We start from the raw sequence: 26,185 nt of genomic DNA on the forward strand, positions 1-26,185 counted from the left end.
AAGTTGTTTTTTTTTCCTTTGTAACTTCCCTGGAGAAATAAAAATGGTAAAAATCATTGAGGAAGAAATTCTTATTTATTCATTCACCAGTCAAAACTTGGTAATTTCATATAGTGAAAAACAACTATTGAAGGTTAGAGGGAAAACAGACAGGGAGGGAGAATGAGAGAGTAATTTCCATTTCTCTCTACTAAGATCCTTAATAAAAACATGGGAAGGCCCAAGACGAAGACATGCATGGGGTTACATGAGCTTGTTGGTGTCCATAGGGTTAAACTAGGTATACTGCATTTCAAACCATTGGGAGAGGGAGAAAGTTTAACGAACATGGAGAGAAATAGTAAGAGGCCACTTAGCAGGTTTAGGCAACTCTCCAGACTAGGTTAGCCATTTCCCAAAAGATTCAAGGGATGTGACTGAAATAAGAGGCAGAGGAGAATCACAAATGGAGACCAGATAGATTTTAGAAACTAATAGATATCCAAATTTTCAAAAAAGGGAATGATAAGTGTGCTATCAATCATCTTGATCATTGAAAAAATTAAGGAATGTATGAGTTAACAAATAATTGGTGAAGACAGAAAAACAAAGGTTTACTAAGAGCATGCAATAGTTGATGAAGGAAAAGTTACTATAAATGGTATTTACATTTATGAATGTTTACCTTAGATTAAGAGAATATTGTGAACATACTTATCTAACTTTGGAAAAGACATCTGACAAGTTTCATATGATATTTTTTACACAAGAGGGATAAAAACTGGTTTGATTATGGTATTAGTCAGGGCAGTCTACATGCTAGAACAAAACCCTCAAATTGCAGTTGCTAGGTATAATGCAGGTTTATTTCTCCCTCATATTACAGTCCAATGTGCAGGGATTTTGACTGATGCCGCCATTCCTGGTTCAAGGTTTCCTCCATCTTATAGCTGTGCCTCCTCTAAGTCTCTAGAGTCTGCTCCATGAAGTCAGTGACCAAAGAGCAATAGAGAGGCTTGAGCATGAGAGGCTTTTGTGAAGCATGCTTGGAAGTGGCTCATATCACTGCCACTCTCGTTCCATAAGCCAGAACCCAGTCTCAAGGCCACATCTATGAAAAGGAGGCTGGGAAATGAGGTCCAACAGCAGGCAGAAGAAGTCAAGGAGAGCGTGGATAACATGAATAACGGTGTGCACTAGCTGTCTCTGCCACAATGGAAGTACAGTGATGGTTGTATCTACGATGCTTTGATTAATAAATCTTATGTTGAATGTTGCTTGGCCCTGCTATACCCAAATTGTTATAAACAACATAATAGAAGCCTAGAAGTGCTCTTCTAATTTTCAGATGACACACAAAGAGCTAATAAGGGAAAAAGCTAATAAGCTAGGTCAGTGGCTAGCAAAGTTGTTCTGTAAGAGACCATACAGTACATATTTTAGACTTTTTGGGCCACACAGTCTGTCCTGACTACTCAACTCCACCATTGTAGCACAAAAGCAGCCATAGACAATGTGTAAACAAATAGGTGTGGCTCTGCGCCAAAAAAATTTATTTACAAAAATAGGCAACTGCCCAGATTTAGTATATAGGTCGTAGTTTGCCAATCTCTGGGCTAGGTGACAGAATCAAAATTTAAATAAATAGTATGATGGATCTGATACAAACAAGATTATATTTAGCCTAGATACTTTTAAAGTTCTTCACATAGATTGAAAAGAAAAGCCCTCCATGTACAGGTAGTGATGTAGTTCTTGTGTAAAATACCTTTACACAAACTCTGCTTTACCAAAAACTCAAAAGGAATTAACAGTGTGGTGCGGCTACCTAAAGGTCATGACTAGTGGTGTGGTAATTGGGAAAGCTCCAGTACACAAAGAAACACTAATCACACCATGTAACATGGCCCGTTGTTGTGTCCCCCTAAGGTACACCAGCCAACTATCTCCCAAGAGCCTATTAACTTGATGAGTTTGCCATGGTCCCACATTGGATCCTGATTTATCCCTCAGAAATAGGAAAGCTCAAGTATTTTCACCCACTGTATTGAAAAATTTGCAGAAAGTTAGAGTTGTACACCACCACCAAGGCCAGGCTTGCTAAGTAAGTGAGTTTCCTGGCCCTGGAAGGGATCAAAGGACCTCAGTGACCACCTTTCACAATGGCCTTAGGAGATTCTGGAACCGGATGAAAGGTTGGATTTGATGACTTTTGTGGACCTTGTCAACTCTACAGAACGTGTGAATCTAAAGTGTAAAATAAATTAACCTCAGCTACTACTTTCTGTCTTCCACGTTCACCAGAACTAAGTGTTTGGGAAGAGAAAAAACGTCCCTGAGACAAATTCTTTCTGACGTTGGACTCAGAGTTTTTCCCATGCTTCCAGGCCATACCACCACATATCGATCCCTGCCAAAAAACCACAGAATCTTAGAGTCAGAAAAAACCATTTTAAGATTATCCGTCCATACCCGTCCCCAAAGGAAAAATCTCCTTGGCATCAGTGCTGACCAATGGCCATTCGGCTTCTCCTTGGACACACTCAGACCAAGAGCATAGGGTCTCATGAGGCAGCCCCACCCACCCTAGAATGCATCTATTCATTAGAAAAATCATCCATGAATCCAGCTGAAATGTATTTTTCACTAAGTTTCATCTATTGGTCCCAGATTTTGCTTGCTTTTATTTCAGTACCTCTCTAACTCCAATTCTTGTTTAATTTGAAGTCCAGTCTGGACCTCAGGGTGTTAATTTGCTACCATACGCACATTAATCTACTCTCTGAAGGTGATAGCTCTGATGATGAAGATATTTGGGTATGCATGGTATATACTGTCATTATATTAGGTATAACAATAACTACCATTTATTAAGTGCCTAGTGCTAAACAGGCAGGGATCCGGTAAATCATTTACGTTTATTATCACTAGTCCTCACAACAATCCTTATAGCAAGTATTATACCCATTTTATAGTAGAATAAACTAAGCCTTAGAACAGTTTAATGACTCACTTAACGGTAAACAGATAATAAACAGTACCATCAGGATTTGAAGTCAGGCGGGTCTGATCCTAAGGGCATGCTCTTTCCATTTACCCTCCAGATTACCTGTTTTACCTGTTTACAATTTGTCCAGGTAAATTGTATCTTTGCCCTATTTAATGTTTTGTCATCACACTTTTCCCAATTTGTGACAACCACATTAGGTTGTAGCCCAGACTTCCAGAGAATCGAGGACTTCTAACCAGCCAAATACAAGGCAAAGGAGAATATAACAAATGTTCCCAGCTGAGGTGGGATGGGTCCTCTGGTTGGAAGCAAGGGAAACTGAAATGAAAGCACAAACTTCACAAGAGAATGTGAACATCAGTGTCTACTTCGGAGAGCGCCAGTTTGAGGGACAGAGCATCACATGTCATCAACATTTAAACATGGCAAACCTCACTAGTACGTGCAGATTAGAAAAATTAAGAAAGACGCCTGTAGACAATGCCACTCTCCATCTGCTCGGTAATGCTTAAACAGTTTTACTAAAACTGAAAAAACAAGCCCTTGGACCAAAGGCCAATGACGTGCAAAAGAGTTGAATCAAATGACAGATGATGCTCAAAGTGTTGAAAGAAACATTTTCTTCTGACCTGTTATACAGTGCCACCCACACAGGAAATTCAACAGACATATTAATTATACCTGGCATGTAATCCAAAAGATCCAGAGAATGTGCTTTATTTATTTTTTCTTTTGAGATGGGAGGAGAGTAAAACAAGATGCTATCTGCAGATGATGCTGAGAGCTGGGTGTCCTGTTTTCATCAGAAAAATCTTCAGTCACACTAATTCTTCCCAAAATTGTTATCTTCCTCTGTAAATAAACCCAAACCTTCATTTCATACACCTGGCCCAACGCAAATAACAGCTAACCTCAGCTCTGATATGGGCCCTATGCCTCAACTATGGGAAGACTTCCAAAGGGACCCACTGCTCTGAGTTATTAAAAACTCCATGTTTTTACACAAATGCACTCTTACACACTGATGTCCACTTTTGTTTATCACCTTTTCCACTTCCTGAAAGGCGATATCCATCTTTTTGGGACTCTTTCCAACCCCATCTATAAAAGCTTGAACAATTTCAAAACACTTGATTGGCTAGAAAAAAGCCAGAAGGGCCAAAATAGGATTGCAATTTAGACCACCTTAAAAAGTCGGAAAACATTGGAACCCTGACCCAGAAATTGGAGGCTAGTATTTCCTTAGCATTCATTTGATTTTGGTACATGATTATAAAGCTAATGAAAAAACTCTCGGGTATAACACTGACTCCCTCGAGGTGCTGAGTTTAGACGGAGATATGCTGAGCCTCTGCATTGGGGGTCTACTGCTTCCTTTGCCCAGTTAGTACTCGCTCTCACAGCCAATGGCGAGGCTAATTTGCAGACCACGTGCCCTGAGCAACATTCAGGCTGCACAGTTCTTCTGGAGGGCTTTCCATTGGCCCCAGTGTCACCCAGCACCTCTATCCCTCTCACTTCACCCGGGCACACAGGGCTTCCCCTGGTTCCTGGGCTGACCCTCTCTCCCACCTCTCTTCACTGACCCGGCACAAGCTGATCCCTCCTCCTGGACCACTCTCGGAGCGCCTCTCACTTCGGAAGTCAACGCAGACAATTCTTGCCAGAGAAACCCTCCTCTGACGCCCTGGACAGGCCCAGGCTCCCTGCAGTGGAGCCTGCCGGGCCCGTCCTTGCTCTGCCTGGGGCCCAGCACGCCTGTGCACGGGTTTACCGACGGCTCGTCTGCTCAGAGCTTCGTCAGAGCAGAGCCCGTGCCTGGCCGGCGCTCTGGGCCCGAGCACAGGGGCGGGCCGCGCAGAGCGTGCGCAGTGAGCAGCGGCTGCCTGAGCCCCAGAGCTGCCCCCCAGCCTTTCACTCCAGCGCCGGCCTGTGTCCGTGACGACTGCATTCCCAACAGACACAACCTCCCACAGAGCGAGGGTCTCCCCACTTCTGCTGAAGTAGTGAGCGCGGAAAGGGGCGTAGACTTCTAATTTATACGTCGTCTGGAGACAGATAAAGTAAGGAGCTGTGTTCTGTCCTTTAAGACTGTGTTTTTAAACAAAATTCCCACAATAATAAATGATTTATGGAAGAGAAACTCACTGTACTCCTGCCCTCCTCTACTTTATTTGAGAGGGCACTCTAAATCGGAAACAAGTAGAGATGCCTCCTTAGGGGTAAAAGGAAACTTTTAGTTAACTGATTGCTTCTTTTTCTTTCCTCCAAAATAAAAGGAAATTTTGACCACCTACCAAAAACGAGTCAGTTATGACATGGAAAGTTCCATCAGCCAGTTGTTTGGGTTTGGTATATTTGTGACAATCACATTTGAAGGCTCTTTTTTTTTTTTTTTTTTTGCTAAATCCAAATTTTTTAAATATCTACTTTAAATTTGGGAGACCTTCAAAGAATAAATGTATGATTGGATACTTTTATCCCTAAAATGAAATAGGTTGGAGGATTACGTTCTGATGATTAATCCAGAGGTATTAAAACTAATACAAACCACCAAAGAAAAGAAGTCTGGATTTAAAGTGAAAAATAATCTACGTAGAACATTATCTTTCAAAATCTGAAAGCGGGCATGATGGCTTTGATTTCTTCCTCTAGAGAACACACCTAATCAGGAGTGAGCCTGAGTGCCCGGGAGTTCCTGAGGAGGGCAAAGCTTCCCCAGATGTATTTGTGTTTTTAAATGAAGGAAATGCTGACAACTTGATCATAACCAGGTTGTTTTCTCACGGTTACCACAATGAGTAAAATTTACTTAGTCAATACTTACGAGTGAGAGTTGTAAAAAATATATTTAATTTAAGCTGTTTGTTAAAACATATGATCTATATTGAAATGTTTAGATGTTAATGATAAAAATCAAAATATTCTGGAAAGGATAAAGGACATTTTCCCAAGCTGTTTGCAATTGTTTCTATGCATTTTTTTTTTTGCATTTAATCACCTTGTAAATCAGCAAATTAATGGCAACCTGCGTTCACCTTGAATAAATGTACATACTTTCTCTAGTTAGAAACTCCACCATGTTTTAACTTGTTAAATATATATCGTGGCCCGTCTACCAAGAAGCCAAGCAAGCTGACAGTTTCTGCCTACGTGTAGAAATTTTATAATACCTGGAGAAAACAATGACATGAGCAAGAATTCTAATGTTTCCTGCATGCAATAAAGCTCTGGCAACAATGATATAAACCCTTCCATGTGCTGAAACTACATGCCTGCCTAGAGGTCATCAACTAGAAGAAAAAAAGGCCATTCAAACATTTTAAAAAATTCATTATGTGTTATCATGGCCACCTTTCTAGCCAATAAAAACACTGGAATCTCAGTGATTGTGGGAATAGCAATGCATCCTCTACTAGGGGCTCTCAGGCTGCTCTGGGGAGTACCCCGGGCTGAGAGACAGACTCTGCCAGGTGGAAGTGCCCCGTCGAGCTGAGTTGCCTTTTCTGCAAAAAACAAAACAAGAAAGTAGAGAAAACAAAAGAAAAGGGAAGAGAAGAAAAGAGAAAATACTGGTGCACAATAAAGTACACTGACTGGCAGACTAATGTGTTCCTGCGCCTTTGCCCGGGTCTGCCCGCCTCTGTGGGACTCAGCTCCTTCCTTCACCTGTATGATAAGAAGGCTGAATCTTGTAAGGCCCTCCTTCATGATTCATGATACTTCATCAAGACTTCATAATTCTAAACTTTTGAGACATGTCTTTATTGCCAGAAGCTAGAATCCTAACCACCACTCTTGAATTGATTTATTTTTAGTTGGACACGTCGTGGACTCAATTCCCATATTTTGTCAATGATGCTTTTCCAACTACTTTTAAAACAGTGCCTTACTGAACATCCTTGAACTTCACTTCAGTATGGTTTTGATGATCACATTTGAACGATAGCAGGGATATGAATGAGAGAAAGTGGATCCAAAAAATTTCTTGGCAGTTTGACCAACTACCCTGTCTCAACTGTAACATCTTTATTATCCCAGAATATCGGCCAATATAGTGCTCAAATGTATACACTTAGTAAAATAAGCTCAATATTTAGCATGAAAAGTCAAAATATACTGAAGGGAGAAAGTGAATGGCTTACCCCATCCTCCCTACCTCATTCCCAGGGATCCCAATTTCAGAGGGACAGCGAGTTTCCACACTCAATTCTAGAGAACAGCCTAGCTCACCATAGGATGACCAAGACAAGTCTTTAAACTCTGCTATAAAATTGTGGTAAAAATTTCTGAAACCTCATTTATTCATTTAAAAAATATTACTGAAGGCTTACTATGCTTCAAGCAGCTTGTACCTCTTAAAAATATCCAAAGAGCAAGGCGAGTGCATTCTGTAAATTGTGTCTTCCTATAAACCAGGTTGAAGACAGAGAAATGTGATCTCATGCCTGCCACTTTCTAGTTGTGTGAACTTACTCAAATTCAGAAGCTTAATCTTAGTTTTCTTATTGACAAATGAGCATAAAATACCTACTTCATAGGTTTGCTGAGAGACTGAAGTGAGGTAAATACGATTATGCATCGCATAACAACACTTCAGTCAACAACGGATGGCATATACGACGGTGGTCCTGTAAGATTAGTACCATGCAGCCTAGGTGTGTAGTAGCCTATACCATCCAGGTTTGCTTAAGTACACTCTAGGATGTTCTCACAACGAGGAAATCACTTTATGACACATTTCTCAGAACATGTTCCTGTCCTTAAGCGACACATGACTATAATGTACAATTCATAGTATAGTACCTGATACATGGAAAGCATTCAATACATAAGATCGAGGAATATTATCATCATCACCATAATCAATATCGTTATTCAGAATGGTTGGTTTTATTAAGAACAACAAGAGAGCAAACCAATTGCACTTGGTTTCTGACAAAGAATGGAGTGGTGACCGTGCACAGGCAAGGCTCTCTCTGTCAACTAGGACTCTCTGAGGCATTCTGTGCTCCTCTGAAGAAGTCAGTTGCTGGCTCCTTGATCAACTGCACTCAATATTTTCCAGAGAAAAAGATGGTAGGAAAAACTCTCTGAAAACCTCCACACTAGGAGTTAGATAAGCAACTGCTTACCTTTCCTCTTCAGCCGCTATTTCTAGGGATGACCTCATCCACACTTGGCAGGAGATAGAATGATGTTGACAAGACCAATGACTGCTGGACGGAAACGCTGGGTTTAGAGCTTTATGAGGCTAAGACTGCAGATTCTGAGGTCAAGATGGCGGCAACATGGCAGCACAAGCCAGAGTCAGAGGTCTGGGGCTGAGATGGTGTTGTGTGTGTCCCAGAGCTTCCATCAACCCAGTTCCCCTAACGTAACCCAGACTTTGAAGGAGGCACAACTGAAGGGTATGTGGTGATGCAGTGGGATGAGAGAGTAGTGGAGACAGAATGTCTTAAAAAAAAGATCTCCACGTAAGTGGAAAATTCAATTGCTTTAACACTAAAATAATTTATTCAAAAGAGCCAACTTCTATAAGCAAACATAAGACAAAAACTAATGAACGATGAACTGCAATGCTCAGAGAATGAAGAGCAGAGTGTCCACTGTGTTGCAATCCTCAGCTTGGTTTTTCCTTTTTTTTTTCCAATGGAGGTTTTTTTTTTTTTTTTAAATGGGAATGGTGTATCTACATATTGTGAACATCTTTCCTTGTCAGTATTCTTTCTGTTCTAGCCTCTCTTTTCTTTAAAAAGGTATTAATTTTTTATAAAAGTAGGAATGCTGTATAAACCTACTATGAACATCTTTCCTTATCAATGTTCATCTACAATGTGATTTTAATGGCCTAGCTGAAGTCTGAACAAAACCTAGTGTCTTATCTCTGACTTCTTGCTTTTCGTGGGCATTCTTTCACTGAGTGACCTATGCTGTGACCAAAGTAATTTTTCTCACCAAAATTACTGACCATATTAGTCTTATGATAGATCCGCTCAGTTAAGCCCTTTACTCTCTGCTTCAGTCTTCCCAGCTGTCCCCAGCCCCCAGGATGCTATGTGCTTCTTCACCCCGCGGCTTGCTCTTGGTGGATCCCTCTGGTAACAACACACCTCACCACACAGAGCCTCCTGGACCCGCAGCCTTCCCACTGCTCGCCTACGTTCAACTCGTCCTGCCTTGTGGACCCGGAATCCCACCTCTTCAGGATTTCTCTCTTAACTAAAAGACACAGTACCCCACACTTCCTCTCCCCCAGCACTTTCAGATGCTGTATTCCCCTAAATATACTTCATAAGCATAATGAATGTGTCCCGACTTTTCTTTTCACCCTCTGTATACAGTTTTCTAGTCTATGTATTTCACTGAAAGTTTATGTTTGCTGATTGCTGCCAACTAGTCTACTTTGTAAGCTACTGAGTTCAAAATATTTTATTAACAAGCTCACAGTAGAGCACCCTGTCTCCAGGAAATGCTGATGAGGAAATACAAAGAAGCAATCAGTTAACTAAAAGTTTTCTTTTATCCCCAAGGAGGCATCTCTACTTGTTTCTGATTTGGAGTGCCCTCTCAAATAAATCATGTTTTTACAATGATTAGAAATACTCTGGGGCCGGCCCGGGGGCATAGTGGTTAAGTTCACACGCTCTGCTTGTGTGGCCCGGGGTTCCCAGGTTTGGGTCCCGGGTGCGGACCTACACACCACTCATCAAGCCATGCTGTGGCGGTGTCCTATATACAAAGTGGAGGAAGATTGGAACAGATATGAGCTCAGGGACCATCTTCCTCAAGCAAAAAAGAGGAAGATTGGCAATCAATGTTAGGTCAGGGCTAGTCTTCTCACCAGAGGAAAAAAAAGAAATACTCTGCAGATTATTTTGCCAGGAAGTCTATAGTCCACCTGAAACTCATATGAAATTAGAATAATTTTGTTTTTTTCCAATTTTGACTCAAGATGAAACAAACCAGGGCTGTGAAGGTAGGGACGTCCACAACTGTTTATGGGGCAACCCAAGCTTACAGGAATTTGAGAGGTGTGGCAAGAAATCACAAAAATCCTATCCCTGATACGTTTCTTTCGCTCCGAGGCAAAATTGTTTGTAAAAACTTTTCTTTTGATTTTTGTTATCCAAATAATTCCAGCTTAAATTGGAACTCAAATATTAATCTGATAATAACACTGTTGAGACACATTCTCTGACAATTTATCTCAAATGACTTACCAGGCTTTACTTTCCCCCATTTTCTGCATTCCTTTCCAGCCAGGGTTTGCCCGTCTCTAAAACCAACCACCCCCCTACCCATCACCACCACCATCATCTGGGAGGAAAAAAGACCCTGAAATGTATGTCTTAAGATGATTACTATGTACTTGGGAATATCCTTTAATTTAAATTTTGTTTTATTTTATTTTTAGCTTCAAAGCGTTTGCAGGAATGAACACCTGTCTTTCAGGGCTTTATGAGAAATTGTCAGGTACCTGACGTACTTTGTTTTGTCAAGTCCTCCAACAGTGACACTGAGGATAGAAGTCACATTTTAATTAATGATCAAAGCAAAAGACACCTGTAAGTCTGGGTTAGACTTCTAAATTCTTTGATATTAGGTTTACAAATCTGAAAGAGCCCTTTGATTCTCACGTGTGTTTGTCCTTTCTTGGAGATCAACTTAAGTCTTTTATTCAAAGGCAACATATTTAGCTAATCTGAGCACTGAAGTTATGGGTGACAATGTCCATTCACACAGCAACTCTTAACACCTCATAAAAGTCATACTCTATTACAAAGGACGCCAGGGCACTATCCAAAAGACCCCATCCCACTGGAGATCTGTTGTGGCACATGCTGCTGTAAGTACAAGAGCCCTCAGGGGGTCTCAGAAATCCTCGGGTTTGCACTCACTTGAAGGAAACTGTACTTGTGGCCTGTTACTATGAACAGAGGGAGAATGTAGGGTCCATTGAGATAGCTCAGAATTAAGTTCAACTATAATTAGTCCATCTTGTAGGCAGAAATCAGTTATTTTACATCAACTAAAATACATACATAGTTATGTATGTTTACATTGTATAGCATATAATCAATCTATTGATATATTAATATAATATGCAAATTAACAAGTATTACTATATTAACATTAATATATCAACATGCTTATATTTTATAGTATATGTATATTATTACATAGGATATATGCTATATATACTAATAACATAGAGAGTAATTTTATACACATACCCACCAATTTCTGTGGTGAAAATGGGACAAATTGAGATTCAACTATAAAGGTATGCACTGACATGTAAAAGTAGCTTGGGATCTCTGATTGGCTACTAGAAATAGTACTTTAAATACTTTACAATAGTGGAAATTTAGAAAAGTATAAAGAATAAAATACAGAAATAATCCCCTTCATATTTTGTTGTACCTTTGTGCAGTTTTTAAATGTGAACAGAATTTTACAATTTGGGCATACTGAATGTATAATTTTGTATTCTCCTTTTTCCAATTAACATGAGCATTTTTCTTTATTGTTAAAATTGTCAGTATGTATCACTGTATAGTTGTATATCCTATAACCCACAATAATTGACTTATTTCTAATTTTCTGCTAGCATAAAAACATGACAATGAAATAAAATAAAACTGTTTGGATTGTTCCTAATTCATAGCACTAAATTGTCTTTCAAATAGGCCAAATCAGTAGTTTACAACCCCATCAGCAATATGTAGAAATGCTCAAGTACCAGTAATTAATCTTTTAATTCTTTGATACTAGTTCAGTCTTTAAATTTTTGGACTTCTTTGATTACTAATATGGTTGAATATTATTTATTGTTTATCAGACATTTCCATTCTGTCTTTTTTATTTGTATAGTCTTACTGACTGTAGTCTCCAAATATTGATTTGCATAAGTTCTTCATATATTAAGAAGAGTAACCCTTCATCATTAGGTTTATTACAAATACTTTTCTCTTTTTAATTTTTTAAATTTTGTCAATGGAGTGTGTTTTTTTTAACTTTTTTTTTTTTTGGTGAGGAAGATTGGTCTTGAGCTAACATCTGTGCCAATCCTCCCCTATTTTGTTTGTGGGACGCTACCATAGTATGGCTTGATGAGTGGTGCATAGGTATGCACCCGGGATCCAAATCCTCGAACCCCGGGCCACCAAAGTGGAGCACGCAAACTCAACCACTATGCCACTGGGCGAGCCACAGTTATTGTTTATTTTATCTTACATTAGCTCTACCTAAACTCATATTTCTTTAAATTAAATAATTATTTGTGATAAAGGTAATCTTTTGTTCTTCATCACAGCATAATTTGAAAATATCCCCATTATTTTTTAGATACTAACCAAGAAAAAGCTAAGTCATTCCCCTAAGAAATCATATGGAAGCATCAAGCTACTCTCAATGGGGTTTTAAGGAGTTTCCAATTCCCTTCTGCTCTGAGTTCATAAAGAACCCACGTAATGGTTTAAGTCACAGTCTGTCACACAAAGAATTGTAATTCCTCAGGGAGCAATAGTCTGAGCGTAATTTTTAACTTTATAAAGGAGACGGTGATTGTGATGGGCTCTGCTTTCCTAATGGGGTGATCTTCTGGTTTGCTGTGACAATTTGAATAAAGGAAAGTTTTGAAGAGTTACATATGCTCCTTGAAGGGGAAATTTGATGAGAAGAAGCAGCTTAGTATTTGCTATGAGGTCACTCAACTTAAAGCAGCTTTCAACATCTTTTGAAGAAACCACCCTTTAAAGTTTAACTGATCAAAGTGGCATAATGTACAGAAGTCAGAATCCCTCGCTGGGCTATCCATTACAGAGGGGTGAGATGCAGAGATTTCAGAACTGAAGGTCAGTGGAGAATCCAAAAGTGAAGTTGTCTGCCCAGTACTTACCCATCAGAATGAGAAGGATGCTAACTAAGGCTTCAAACTGAGTACGAGAGCCCATGGAAATGGGCCCATGTCTAACTAATCCCAAGTCAAATTATCAGAAAACTATTTTCCCTCCAACACCAATCAGACCAGAAATGGTCAGAGAATAGAGTTCCTGTTCTTTGTTCATGACTTCTCATTCCCAGTAGAAAAAGACTCATGGAAATACCATTCATTCAAATTTTTCACTTACTTTGAGAACAAACATTAGAGTCCAATCTGTTTTTATTTTTTTAATGGAGGAAAAAACCCAATTGATTTAAACCTACTGAGAGAAAGGGAATCTGGCTCTAATGATTAAAGAGAATCAAGAGGGTTTAAAATGTAAAAGTGGAGCTGTGGTTAAAAGAAATGTCACTATGAGAATAAAAGAGCTTCACTTGGAAGGAAATGTAGGACCCAGGGAGGCAGATGAGAAAGAAGAAATGGAGATGAAGGAGATTCCTGGAGTGTCTTGCTCACACCATCAATACAATAACCACAATTTAATTTTCTATAAATGTGGAAAGAAATAAGACTTTGATGGATTATGGTCACTCTATTGCAAAATGTTTGCCTAAGATGATACCAGTGCAAATTATATCAGACCCTATGCAAGGCATATATTATCCTAAAGAAAAGTCCAATTGTCATACATTATCCAAAATATTCTTAAGTGGGTTCATGAAATCTGGGTGTGACAGAGTATAAATACTTCACATTCTAGTCTATGCAGACTAGTATCATTTGCTAACTATTGCTTTTTATTATATAGAAAATAATACCTTTGTTTCATTAAAAATTTGGACCATTGCATAAAATTGTCTCATGTTTTTAAAATAATTATAACGTGAGTAAGGCAACTGAGAATTGGTAAGGATCTTTCTTCTTAGGCTAACTGAGGAAGAGAACCCTAAATTACTGGGAGAATGCTTTTCCTGGGTCTGCAACCAGATTAAATTGACCATTCTCTTTCCTCGAGCTTCCACCCCCACCCTGTAACCCCTTAGGCACACAAGTAATTTCACTGTAATTTAAGCAGAGCTGGTTGTTTTTTTATGGAAAGTTAAGTGAAAGCACATATGTAGGCATGATCATCTTGCTCAGCTTCTGAGCCAAAAACCCAGCCGAAGCATTTCACCTCCACAAAAGGGGATCGTGGATGCAGATGGGACTGGCAAAGACAATGCAACTCCATCGTCTTTTAAAGCCCTGTCACCCAGCATCAGCTCCTCGAGGAGAGCTCACACCTCAGGCTCCATCTCTCTTCTTAACATGTCTTCAAAGAAGGAAGATCAAATCTGGCACTGTCCAAAGATTCATGCCTATTTTTCTCTTGATCTCCCCCCCTCAAAAATCTCCCTTTGAACAAGATTTGCACATGCAGAATGAATAGAGATTAAGGGCAATTATGGTTTTGTTTTGCTTTTAATGGTCCGTGCAACCCTGAAATTTGCTCGTGAAACCTGTGGCTAATACTGCAGTATTGCCTGTCTCATCTGTCGAGTGCCATATTTCATTGCTTCCAAATGCCATTTCTGGTATTTTCTTTCAACTTCAATCTAAAAGCTTTACTTTTCATGTGCTTTAAGTGCTGGGCACCAAGTATAAGAATTAAAATCTCCCAAGGCTTTGAGGGAGAGAATGCTAAGAGATCCCCCAGTAAGATCCCTTGCCCACCCAGGATCCTGCTCATTTGAAAAAACAAAGGCAAGCAACAGAGAGAGGAGGAGTTAGGAGCACATTCCTGGGATTTAATAGTGACGCCTCCACAGTGGATGGAGTCCTGGCAGGCTGTTATCTTTGTCTGCCTTGTCAGACTCAAGAGGGGAAAGGCCCCCAAAGAATCTATCTCACTGACATAGAAATGGCAGCTGGTGCTAGTTCCCTTTAAATAAATGTTTGGTGCTAGTGCTGTCTATATAATCTTCCCTACAGCTAAAGCCTCGCCAGAACAAAAGGCAGGACAGAAAAATTAGGTGCGTGCCAAAGTGTTCTGAAGTGGGGAGGTGTGAGACATTTCCTGGTCCAGGCCTTCAGCCCCCAACACCCCACCCAGGCTCACACCATTCATTTCCCACGGGGACGGTGGTCAGGTCAATCACCCACCTCGTTTCTCAATGAACAAATGGGGATTGTTCCCTCTGCTCACAGGCAGCATGTGAGATCAGGCTCTGAGCCTTCTTTGACAAGCAGATTTTGTGACACAGGAACAAATAAGCAGTTGGAGAGTAAGTAATAAATAACCTATGTCGAGGTACATTGGCGTGACCACAGACACACTTGCACTCAGCCTACAATGCCAGGGGCCCACGGGAATGGACCTCGACGTGGAGTTAGGAACCCTGGCTTTCTCTGTTAATTTACGTCGAGATCTTGCTCCACCTTTCCATCAACAAAACCACAAAACCATAGTAATATTAGTCCTCAAATCATTAACTGGTCGGGGATTAGGAGATGATAAAAATAGCAGGTGAAATTTGAATTCCATAGAGCAATGTATTTAATATATACACAGTCTATGTGTTCAGTTCTAGTGCTAGTATATATAATATATAGATTTCTGTATTTTTATATACATATACACATATATATGTATTAGTATTTTTAATTTTAGGAACAATTATCAAGTGTCTAAAATGTGTATGAAAGTAACACAATGTAAGATAAATGGCCTCTGTTCTCAAAAAGCATGCAACCTGTAGATATATTTATTTAATATGTTTCAATATACGCATTAGCAACGTGGAATGTCTTCTCTGTCAGACATCATGCTACTACCTAACAAACCATATATCTACTCTTGATATTAACTCTCCAAGGAATTATCTGTGAAATGGAAGTAATAAAAGCAGGTTAGTTACAGGAGATAAGGTAACCCCTCAAGCTTACATAGCTAGTGAATGTCGAATCCGGTCTGTCTGACTGTGAAGTCTGTGTTCCTTCTGAGCAAGTCATTGCTGGACAAGGACTATGACACAAACAAGGCACAGGGAGGGCTGCGAGAGTGTCACAAGCATAGCTGGTGCTGTAGAGGCATGATTCTCTCCTGAGAGAGAGAACTGGCAAAGCTTCATGGGAGTAGGGCATTTGAGTTGGACTTAGTTGTGTCATTGACAACCTGCCCATAATTACAGAACTGATTCTGGATGTTGGTCATTAATGAAATGATCACACAGTCTGTGAACCATTTCATCACAACATTTGTTTCAACCTAGGCGCTTCCAGCTTTAGCAAAGCAGGCCATTTCTAGCCAGAGGGTTTCACTGAGGTACAGCACCCCTGTCCTTGCGCCTGTCCATTGGCTGAGTGATAAATGGAGGGATACACTGGGAACAAGCGCCCTCCATCAGGAGCCTCCCCTGGGCCCCTTCCTGCATGGTGTTCAGTAAGAGTCTACTTCACACAAGCAAGAAGTAAGCAAAAAAGTTCAGTTAATCATCTGAGTGTTTCCAAACAAAAATTCTCTGGTACTAGGCAATCTGAACATCTGCATGATACCCTGAAACTTCTGGCATCTTAATGACTGAATCAAAGATAAGGGTAAGCAACATGGGTTGTCAGAATCTCCAGGTTAAAATTAAAATGCTTGCTACACCATTAGTTGTGTGATCTTGGGCAAATAAGTTAACCTCCTTAAAATTTAGTTTTTTTAAAAATATAAAATAGTGACAAAAATAGTACTTACTTCAAAGATGTATTATGAGGACTTAAATGAGATACTGTGTGGTAAACCACATTACATAAATTGCTGGCACATGGTAAGCACTGAACAAATATTATTAATACATTATAGGTAGTCAAGTTCCTCCACCTAGTCATTGGGAGCGCTTTCCTACATCTTCTCAGGCTATTAGCTTTCTTTTATTTAACAGCATTTTAAAATGTGTGGAAAGAAGAAGACTATTCTAAGGAAAAAATTGAGTTGTATGATTAAAATATTTGCTTCTATGCAAGTTTAAATTTTAAATCACCATGAAAACTTAGAATTTTCATATATCTTCACAGGCAAACATTTCAGTACTGACCCACTGCCATGCCCAGGCCAGTCCATATCCACCGTGAAAATGTGCCATCTTGCCAACAGGCAAAAGAGCATCATGATAGCAAAGCTGACAGACAGAGATTCCAGAAGACTTGAGACATTACGCGTCTTCTGTCTCTTGCAGAGAGCCTAACAAACCACACGTAGCTCCCTGGGCCTGAGAGTCCCCATGTGTAAAATGGTGCTGAACTGGAAGGTGTCTATGGATCCCACAAGGTCAAAATTCCTATACTCATGTGACTTGGTTACAGGAAAAAAATGATGCTCAAGCCTTCTTCCAACCACAAATGACTGAGTGAGTACATGAAATGTCAGTAGTCTAGACTACTATGGCCACTTGAGAGACAATGCGAGAGAAACCGAGGTACCATGAGATTGTGTCAACTGTTTACGGTCCCTTGTAGATTGTCAAACAGTCAAGAAATTAAAGTAGCCACTTGTTAGCATCCTGATCCTGTTCTCTCTCTGCTCCTTTCAAATGAGAAAGGTCTTATTTCAAAGCACAATTTGGTTCCACGCTGGCCACTTCTTCACAAACCATTGAGATAATGTTTATTCAACCTCACACGTTAGCGACTATTTATGAGCAGTGTTTACAAGTTCCAGAGATTGACCCAGCAGTTATTAATGCTATGCAAACCAAAAGCCGTCTAAATTTGTTAATCTAGACAAAACACAGGGGCGACTCCAAACCAATGTGCGATATTCTGTCTCTGGGTTTATTCAAGTGTAATGCACCTTTAATGTCAACTTCGATTTTTCAACTCCCGTCACAAGCCGCACAGTAATTATAGTCAACAGTAAAGTTGAACTCAGCCAAAGAGGCAGCACAACAGGAAGTTGTGGGGAAACTTTAAAAACAAAACCAAAACAGAGACAAAAACCCCCGTCAATTTTAAGAAAGATTTAGAAAAAATAAGGTTTGTCCCAATGTAATAAAATACGGAGACCACGAGGCAGCGCCTCAAGCACACGTGCCGTGTCTCCTTTGGTGGATGAGGCTTGGTCCCATCCCAGGCGGGAAGCAGCACTTGCATTAGAAGGGTCCACTCTCCCGTCCCCTTAGAGCACGTCATTCAATCGTCAGCCTATTTTTGGCTCCTCAGTTAATGATCTGTTGGTGCCCACACTTTGCACTTTGTCACAACAACTGGGGCCTGCAGCTGAAGCACAGCTGGCCTCTCATTCGCCCAGGCCTATAATTTAGTTTAACAGCTTTAGGGACAAGAGGAAATGGCGGAGTGCCCTGGAGCCCCCACACTTGCTTCAAAAATTAGTTCCGTACCATGCTGTATATATACTCAGGAGTATTTTAGGTAAACAGTGTAGGCAGGTCAGGCCCAGATGGGTGCATAGCACCACTTACCGTGTGCACTGGCAGGGACAGTCGGGCTTAGAGGGGGAGGGAAAAGTGTGGTCAGAGCATCTGTATGAATTGCGTGTGTGAGTGTGTGTGTGTGTATGTGTGTGTTTGAGACAGAGAGAGAGAGGAGAGAGAGAAAAGCACGCCTGCATGGGTGGGTGGGTTGGTGTAATGGGTGTATGTGTGGTACCTCGAAAAATACGTGAGGCACTTTTTACAAACGTGCATAAATTCTTCCCTCAAACCTAAGGCTGGAAAAGAACACTATCCCACACCTACACAGATGCCTTGAAAACCATTGTGGTTGCCTCCCAGAGAAGACCCAGCCCTGCAGGTGAGTCAGGCCAGCTCTCCAGCTTCACTTTGGAACTTTAAATACCCCAGGGGGTTGGCAGAATGAGAGGGGGCCTGTGTGGAATGGCGTATCCGATTCAGCCCCAGGAAATAGAGTCCTCACTAGCGAGAGCATCTCAGCAGAAGACCCATCCGTGCATCCTGCATCCGGGATAGTTCTGGGCTTTGGGGTGCTTTGCAGTCTACCCAAAGTATATGGGATGGACTGGGGCCCATCCCCTCTCTGCCTGAGGCCTGGAAACAAAGGGCTGTCAGAATAGAAGGAGGGCCTGAGTGGAGTGCTGAGCAGGAGGTAGTAGCCGTGCAGCTGGAAGACGAGGATGTTTGGGAGCTGGAGGATGGGGCATGAGGCAGCTGCCCTAGGGAGAGGAAAATTTTAAAGGGCTTTTGGGAATTTTTGCTGTGTCATATGCCATGTCGCTTCTTTCTCCATCTCCCCTTCAGCAATGCTTGATGGTTTTGGCACTGGATCTTCACAGGAGCGCATGGGCAGGAGGTAGTGGGCAGAGTGTTGGGTCTGCAGGCACCCATGGTGGCCACGGTGCGGAGACCTTCCCAAGGCCAGCCACATTCAGGTCAAAGAAGATCTGGAGAGTGGGAGCACCAGGAATTCTACTTACAGCTGTGAGCAGACTCATTCATTCATTTACCAGGCACTCAGGTGGGGCACAGGGGGACAGTGGAGTCCAGAAAAATAAGATGCCCTCAGCCAGCAGTTTGTGCTTCAGCAGAGAACATAGAAATTAAGCAACTGCACAAAAATTATTGTGGCAAATGTAGAATTAAAATTCTCCCCTCTCTATGACATCATTCATTTTCTTCCTCCACCCTTTCATTCCCACCAGCCTACAAATGTAGCCTAATTTCTCCTGTTTAAAAAAAAAAATCCTCTTTGATCCTGCATCTCACTATAGCCATCATAACATTTCTCAGCTCCCCCTTACAGCCAAGCTATTCACAAGCGTCATCTATATTTCCTGTCTTCGATATCTATCCTCCCATTCCCATCGAGCCTACCCCAATCCTTCTATCTCCTCCACAAGTCACTTGAAGCTGCCCTTTCAAGCTCCCCGGGGACATCAACATTGCTTGATCTACTGGGCCATTCTTGGTCCTGAGCTTATCCACATGCATCTGGGTGAGCATGATGTAGTGTTAAAGACCAAGAACTCTGAGCCAGATGGTCTGAGTTCAAATCCCAGCTCCAGTACTTGTGAGCTATGTGACAGGCTAAGTTCATTTACCTCTGGGCCTCATTCCCCATCCACAAAATAGATATAATAAAAGAACATACCTGATAGGAAGATTATCATGATGCAATGAGCTGATGTATGTAAAAGACTCAGAACAGTGACAGGCACATTGTAAACTCTATGTAAGTCGTAATAATTAATAGTATTTGTCACTCCCATGTTCTTCATCATGCTTCCGGGATACCTTTGCTGCCTGGCTTTCCTCCTGGCTTTTCATTGGTCTCCTTTGCCAATCCCCTGTCATCTCCCCAATCTGGAGAACTCAGGTACCCCAGAACTCAGTCATTGAACATCTCTCCTCCTGGGATGTCATTTAGTCTCACGTCTTCAAATGCCATCTGAATGCTGACACTCCCAATTTTGTATCCCCAGTATAAAGTCCCAACCCCAAACTCGAGTTGGTCTAGTTGCTGTCTAGACCTCTATATTTCATAGGCATCTCAGACGCAGCCTTCTTGCTGTTCTGGACCTCATGGGGTGCTCTCAGCTGGAGTGCTCCTTCCCCAGCACTTACTCCTTCACCTCCTCCCAGTCTCTGCTCATTTGTCACCTTCTCAATAAGGCTTTCTCTGATCATCCCATTTAAATTTAAAACTCTCCCAACTCCATGCCCTATTAACCTCTTCTGCATTATTTTTTTTCTACATGGTATTTACAAGCTCCAAATATACTGTAAATCATACATATGTATTTACTGTTTTGTCTTCCCTATGTCTATTCACTGCTATATCTCTAGCACCTTAAACTTGCCTAATATATAATTAAATGCTGAATAAATGTTTATTGAATGAATGAAAATAAAAAGAACGAGCAAATTAATGAACAACTTGGGAAATGGGTCCTGAGGAAAGTACAGGGTACTGTGGGAATCTGTATTGAGGATCTGACCTCACCTGTGGTGCCAGCAAGGCTTCCCAAGGCAGGGATATTAAGCAAAGGAAAAAGGAAAGAAAGTGATTCAGACAGGTGCTCCTCAAAATTAGCAAGGTTATCAAAAACCAGGGAAGCTGAAAACTGTCACCGCCGAGAGGAGCCTCGGGAGACATGATGACTAAATGTAATGTGGTGTCCTGGATGTGACCCGGGCACAGAAAAATGACATTAGGGAAAAACTAATGAAGTCCTAATACAGCATGGACTTTAGTTAATAATAATGTCTTGCTTTATTAGTTGTGACAGATGTACCCCAGTCGTGTAAAGTGTCAACGATAGGGGGTTCCTGGAAGCATATGGGAAGTCTCTGCACTATCTTTGCAACTTTTCTGTAAATCTAAAACTATTCTGAAATTACAAGTTTATTTAAAAAGGAAAAACCTAGCTTACATCCCATTTCCCCGGAAAGTCCCCACTCGGAAAGTCCCACCCCTCCAGTCAATCCTGTGCGTTCTCTCTGCTCCCACCTATCACCAGGACTGAGAAGGCTACTCCCACTTGCGTTTGTTGCATTTAAAGTGCCCTTCACTGTTTTCAGGTCCATGGGTCCTCTCTTTCCTAGTTAAGGGACACATGTCTTAAAAGCAATGGTGATGCTCTGTCCTGAGTTGGCCTCCATCACAGCAGCTCAGATCTGCATACGCAACAGGCACTGAATAATCAGCCTTGAGCAAAGCGCTTTGCCTCTTTGCTTCCTCCTCTCCAGAGGGGGATGGAGATAATGACACTTAGATCAGGAGGGAGTTTTCTGAGAAAAACTTCACCAAACAATAGTTGCAAGAATTAAATAAATTATTGCACACAAACAGCTAAGCACAATCCTGAGGACATGAAAAATAATAAGTATCCTCTGTGCTCACTATTATACCACATTTGGCTTTTTAACTCCTCTTTGTCTCCCTAAACACACGTACTCCTGTGATCCAACCAGCCCTCATCCCTTCATCCAATCAATCACCAAGTCCTACCAATTCTGCTTCTTAAACACGCCTTGCATGCATCCACTTCTCCCCATCGCCACTGTCACCATGCTCATTTAAGGCAATGTCATCTCACGCTGAAACAAGGTCATTTCATGTTTGTCTTACTGCAAATACTCTCGTCCTGTCCACGCTGACACCTAATTGATCCTTTCAATACAACCATCTTACCATGTCATTCCCCTGCCTAAAACCCTTCTGTGTCAGACCCAGGTTCAGAATCCTTCTCGGGGCCACAGGACTCTGTCTGTCCAGACCCATCCTCACTCTTCACTCACTGTGAGCCAACCTTATTGGACTTTTCTTCACTTCTGCCATGTTTTTTTTTTCAGTCTCAAAACCTTTGTAGATGCTATTCCTTCTGCCTGGAAATCCTTTCTTCCTTTTTTCCTTCTCCCTGTTTTTCCTGAGTAATTTGAACTCCTTCTCCAGATACTAGAATACAAGTGACTTCCTCAGAGAGCTATGTCCCAAGGACGTCATGTGTGCTCGCCCAAACTTGGTTTATGTTCAGTTGCATCCTGTGGGCACTTTGGTAAAGCAAGATGAGATTCATCCTTTGCATGTTTAACATGACTCCGTGAGGGACAAAGAGCTCTGTGTCAGTCTTATCTGCCACTGTGTCCCTAACACAGTACTGTGACTGGTATCTAACATGTAGTCTGTGAGCATGAGTGGACTGTCTGATTAATCGATCCATGGATTGACTGGTTCCTCTCCCTCACTTCTAAGCACAATGCAACGTTGCAGACATTTCTCCTGGCTCACCTCTTTCATAATGCTTCAGTTTCCTTCTTTGAAATGAAGGACTGAAGACACAAATATCAGAAATATCTTTCCAGAATACATGAGGATTCTCTGAGGATGTTTGATTTGTCTCATTGTCTTTATTGAATGTTTACCAGGTGGGAGTATTGTCCATCTTTATCACAGCAATTTGTTCCTTGTCACACAAATTATAACGATAGGTTACCACATTAAACATGACCCAATAAAAGGAATTAAAATATATTTTGCACAGCTAGTTTGTCAAGATTGAAGTCAAACAACATTCATTGTATATAAGTGGCACATAAAGCTTTAAGCTAGTCTCTTTCAAGATGATGATACAATTTCTGGGGTAATACACATATTAGAAAAAAAAAAGATCAGATGACACTTTAATGAAAAATGTTCTTTTGTTTTTCCCTGAGCCTGTCTAAGCCCCAATGATTCACTGAGGAAACGGCCTTATTAAGGGAATAATAGGTTCTGTGCTCCCCTCAGCCAAGAGACAATTCCTGCGATTAATTAATCTTTCTGGGACTCTGACCCATTTGAATTTGGCCAAAATGCCTTGAGAGGAGATTTTCTTGACACATCTGGCTCAGTCTCAATGGGGAAGAACTGGCATCTTCTCAAATAAGAGGTGTTGTAACACTTTCTACCACCCTTGCTCTGTGGACTGTCATCTTGAATAAAATGAGAAGATCATGTGAAGCTGAATATTTCTAAATCTAAAGGTGAGTTGGAACCCTCTCTAAACTCATTCTAGAGGTCAGCTAGTCCAAGAAATGTAGTTTTGGGAGTGTGTGCAGTGTAGGCATGTGTGGTTTGTGTGTGTGTGCATGCGTGCGCGAATTACATTGTTCGCACATTTGGTTTCAAAGAACAATGCAACTTTGCTCTTATGGGACCTCATCTTTTCTTCCAAAAAGCTATACATGGTTTTTAAGTTAATTCCACCCTTCAGCTCTTAGGACAGTTTTTCTCTACCTGGGTAAGTCTGTATTATTTTTGTTAGGGAGCTTTAACCTATCTTCCATGAATGGTTTTTAAAAGATCAGTGAATCCCTTGACCTTTTCTGCAAATTGTGGGTGTTTGTGTGTTTACACATTGGTCAGGAAAGAAGGTCTGAGGCTTAGGTCAGATTCTCAAAAAGGTCTAGGACCACTCCAAAATTAAGAACCAGTGATTTAAATAAAAGGAAGAAAAAGTGAAAAGTGGTGGTTAGGAGCCCAAACTCTTGAGGTAGACTGACCAAGACATTTAGCATCTCTAAACCTCTTAAAAGGAAATAGTAATAGCTATCCCATGGGACATCTGTAGGAGTAAAGGATGTGATATGTACAACACTATGAAAATGCAGAGGCACTAACAGAGTGTTTGGAAAATAATAAACACTAGTTAATACTAAATTTATACAGTTTACTCCACCCCCCAAAGGAGCCCACCTTCCCTGTCCCCAGATTGGAGGCAAGGCCAGTGAGACAATTCTCTTGACCACAGCTCAAGTTCAGGGCACCTGGGTTCTGCTGCCTGTTGCCTGTGGACGGTCATCTACCTATAAATTGAAAGACCAGGATGTGAATTCTTAGCATCTTCACTTGAGACGTATGAGTATGAGGAGAATATTCTCCAGTGACCAGAGTGCTGAGAGAAAATCCAGTACCAATATCTCTTTCCACAATGCCAAATATCCCCTAACTTCCCCCAGGGGTCTTATCATCAAGTCAGCCACGGTGAGCACACTGGCTTTTGGAAACTGCAGTGTACTCATGATTACTCAGTTTACCATGGGCCTTTAGAGCCACATTAGGTGACAGTCTATTTCCAACGAGTTAGAGATCTCAGTTCTGACCTAACTACAGCCCTTACCATTTGTCTCCCTCACCAGAGGTGAGCACCTTGAGGGCAAGGACTGTCTTCTTCAGCATCTAATGCCATCTCCAGGTAGACCAGGTCGCCTGTTGCTAAATATCTGTTGGGCACTTTGCAGTGGCTGATGAATTTGCTCGGATTCTGATTTTGACTGAGGATATCATATGAAAATCACCCATATCCATTGCATGCCTATCACATGCAGAGTAACCATTGTGATTCTTTCCTTCAAGACACCTGCAATCTAATCAAACACTGAACAGTGTATGTTCATATTTGAAAGCAATCTGTGGTAGACGGCATTATTTCCTCACAATTTTCCTTCTTTCTCACCCGTACCACGGTTCACTGTGGGCAGCAGAGGCATCCCCATTCCACTGTGAGCTTGGCCATATGGCCTTCTTTGGCCAATGGAAAAGGGTCACTGTGCCAGCTCCAAGCCGAATCCTTAAGAAGCATCACCTGTTGCTGCTCAACTTCTCGCCTCCTGAGCTCCACCCTGCGAAGAACTCACCCCATTGAGAGCTGCCTCCTCCGCCGGGGTCCTGCAATGAGACACAAGCAGAGCAGTTCTGAGCCGACAGGTGGAGCCTGGAGTGCAGCCCGGGCCAGCTGAGTTTGTAACTGACCCACGGGCCAACGGCAAGGCATAAATGGTCATTGTTTAAGCCATGAATGTTGAGTTGTTTGTTATATATCTGGCAGAAACCTGTCAGTCTAACCATCCTCCTGCGGGGAGCCTTGCCTGATTAGAAATGACTTTCTCCCCGTCTTGATTTCCCAGACCACTCAGGAGGCGTTCTATCACACACTATTTTCAATTGTTAGTCAACATTTTATGCATCATGCCTTCTCAGCCAGACTGCAAACCCCTGAATTCAGGAAATATGTCCTTTACTTCTTTGTATCTCTTACTCTTCCCAGCATATTGTATTGCCCATAATATATAGTTATTTTAAAGTTTTTATTAATAATACATAATAATAAGATTTCTCAAACATTCTGTTACATCATCTGTTACTAGCCATTACAGCATGCCATGGCAATAAAGTCACAAACAAATGGAGCTGGAAGGGGGCCTTAATAATAATTACCAACATTCATTGATGATTTATTAAGCACCAGAAACTATTCTAAGCACTTTGCATTAAGCCATTTAATCCTCATAGCAGCCAAATGAGGGAGAGACTATTTTCCCCAAGTTCACAGGACCAGCAAGTGGTGCAGCCAAAATTAGAACCTAGTTCATCTGGCTACAGATCACATGTGCTTAGCTAAAGAGAGCATTAGACATCAATCCTGTTGGTCTCCCCCTCCCCCAGTGCCACTGGGTCATTCAGCTGGGTCCTAGGTGGGGAGCTCCCGGCGTCATGAGGCAGTGCATTCTGTGTTGGACAGCACCAGTTGTCAGAAAGGTCTTCTCCCTGATGCAAAATCTGGTGCGTCTACTGCTTGTAGCAGTATAAAACACCTCTTCTTCCAGCAGCCCCTCAAATGACTGAGGCTGTTGGGACATCCCTGCCGAAGATTTCTCCCTCAAGCCTGAAGAGACACCCGACCCTTTCCTGTGGTGTCCCTAAAGTTGACTAGGGGTCATGTCCTTGTCATCATTCGTTCCTGGTACCTAGCCAGAGCCTCCCACACTCCCAACACAGCCCTGCCTATACTGTTTGTGAAAGTGTTTTATAGCAAGTAAAGCTTGAAC

The sequence above is a fragment of the Ceratotherium simum genome, chromosome 10 (assembly GCF_057802395.1).
Source record: "Ceratotherium simum simum isolate JZ-2026a chromosome 10, ASM5780239v1, whole genome shotgun sequence".
NCBI classification, from domain to species: domain Eukaryota; kingdom Metazoa; phylum Chordata; class Mammalia; order Perissodactyla; family Rhinocerotidae; genus Ceratotherium; species Ceratotherium simum.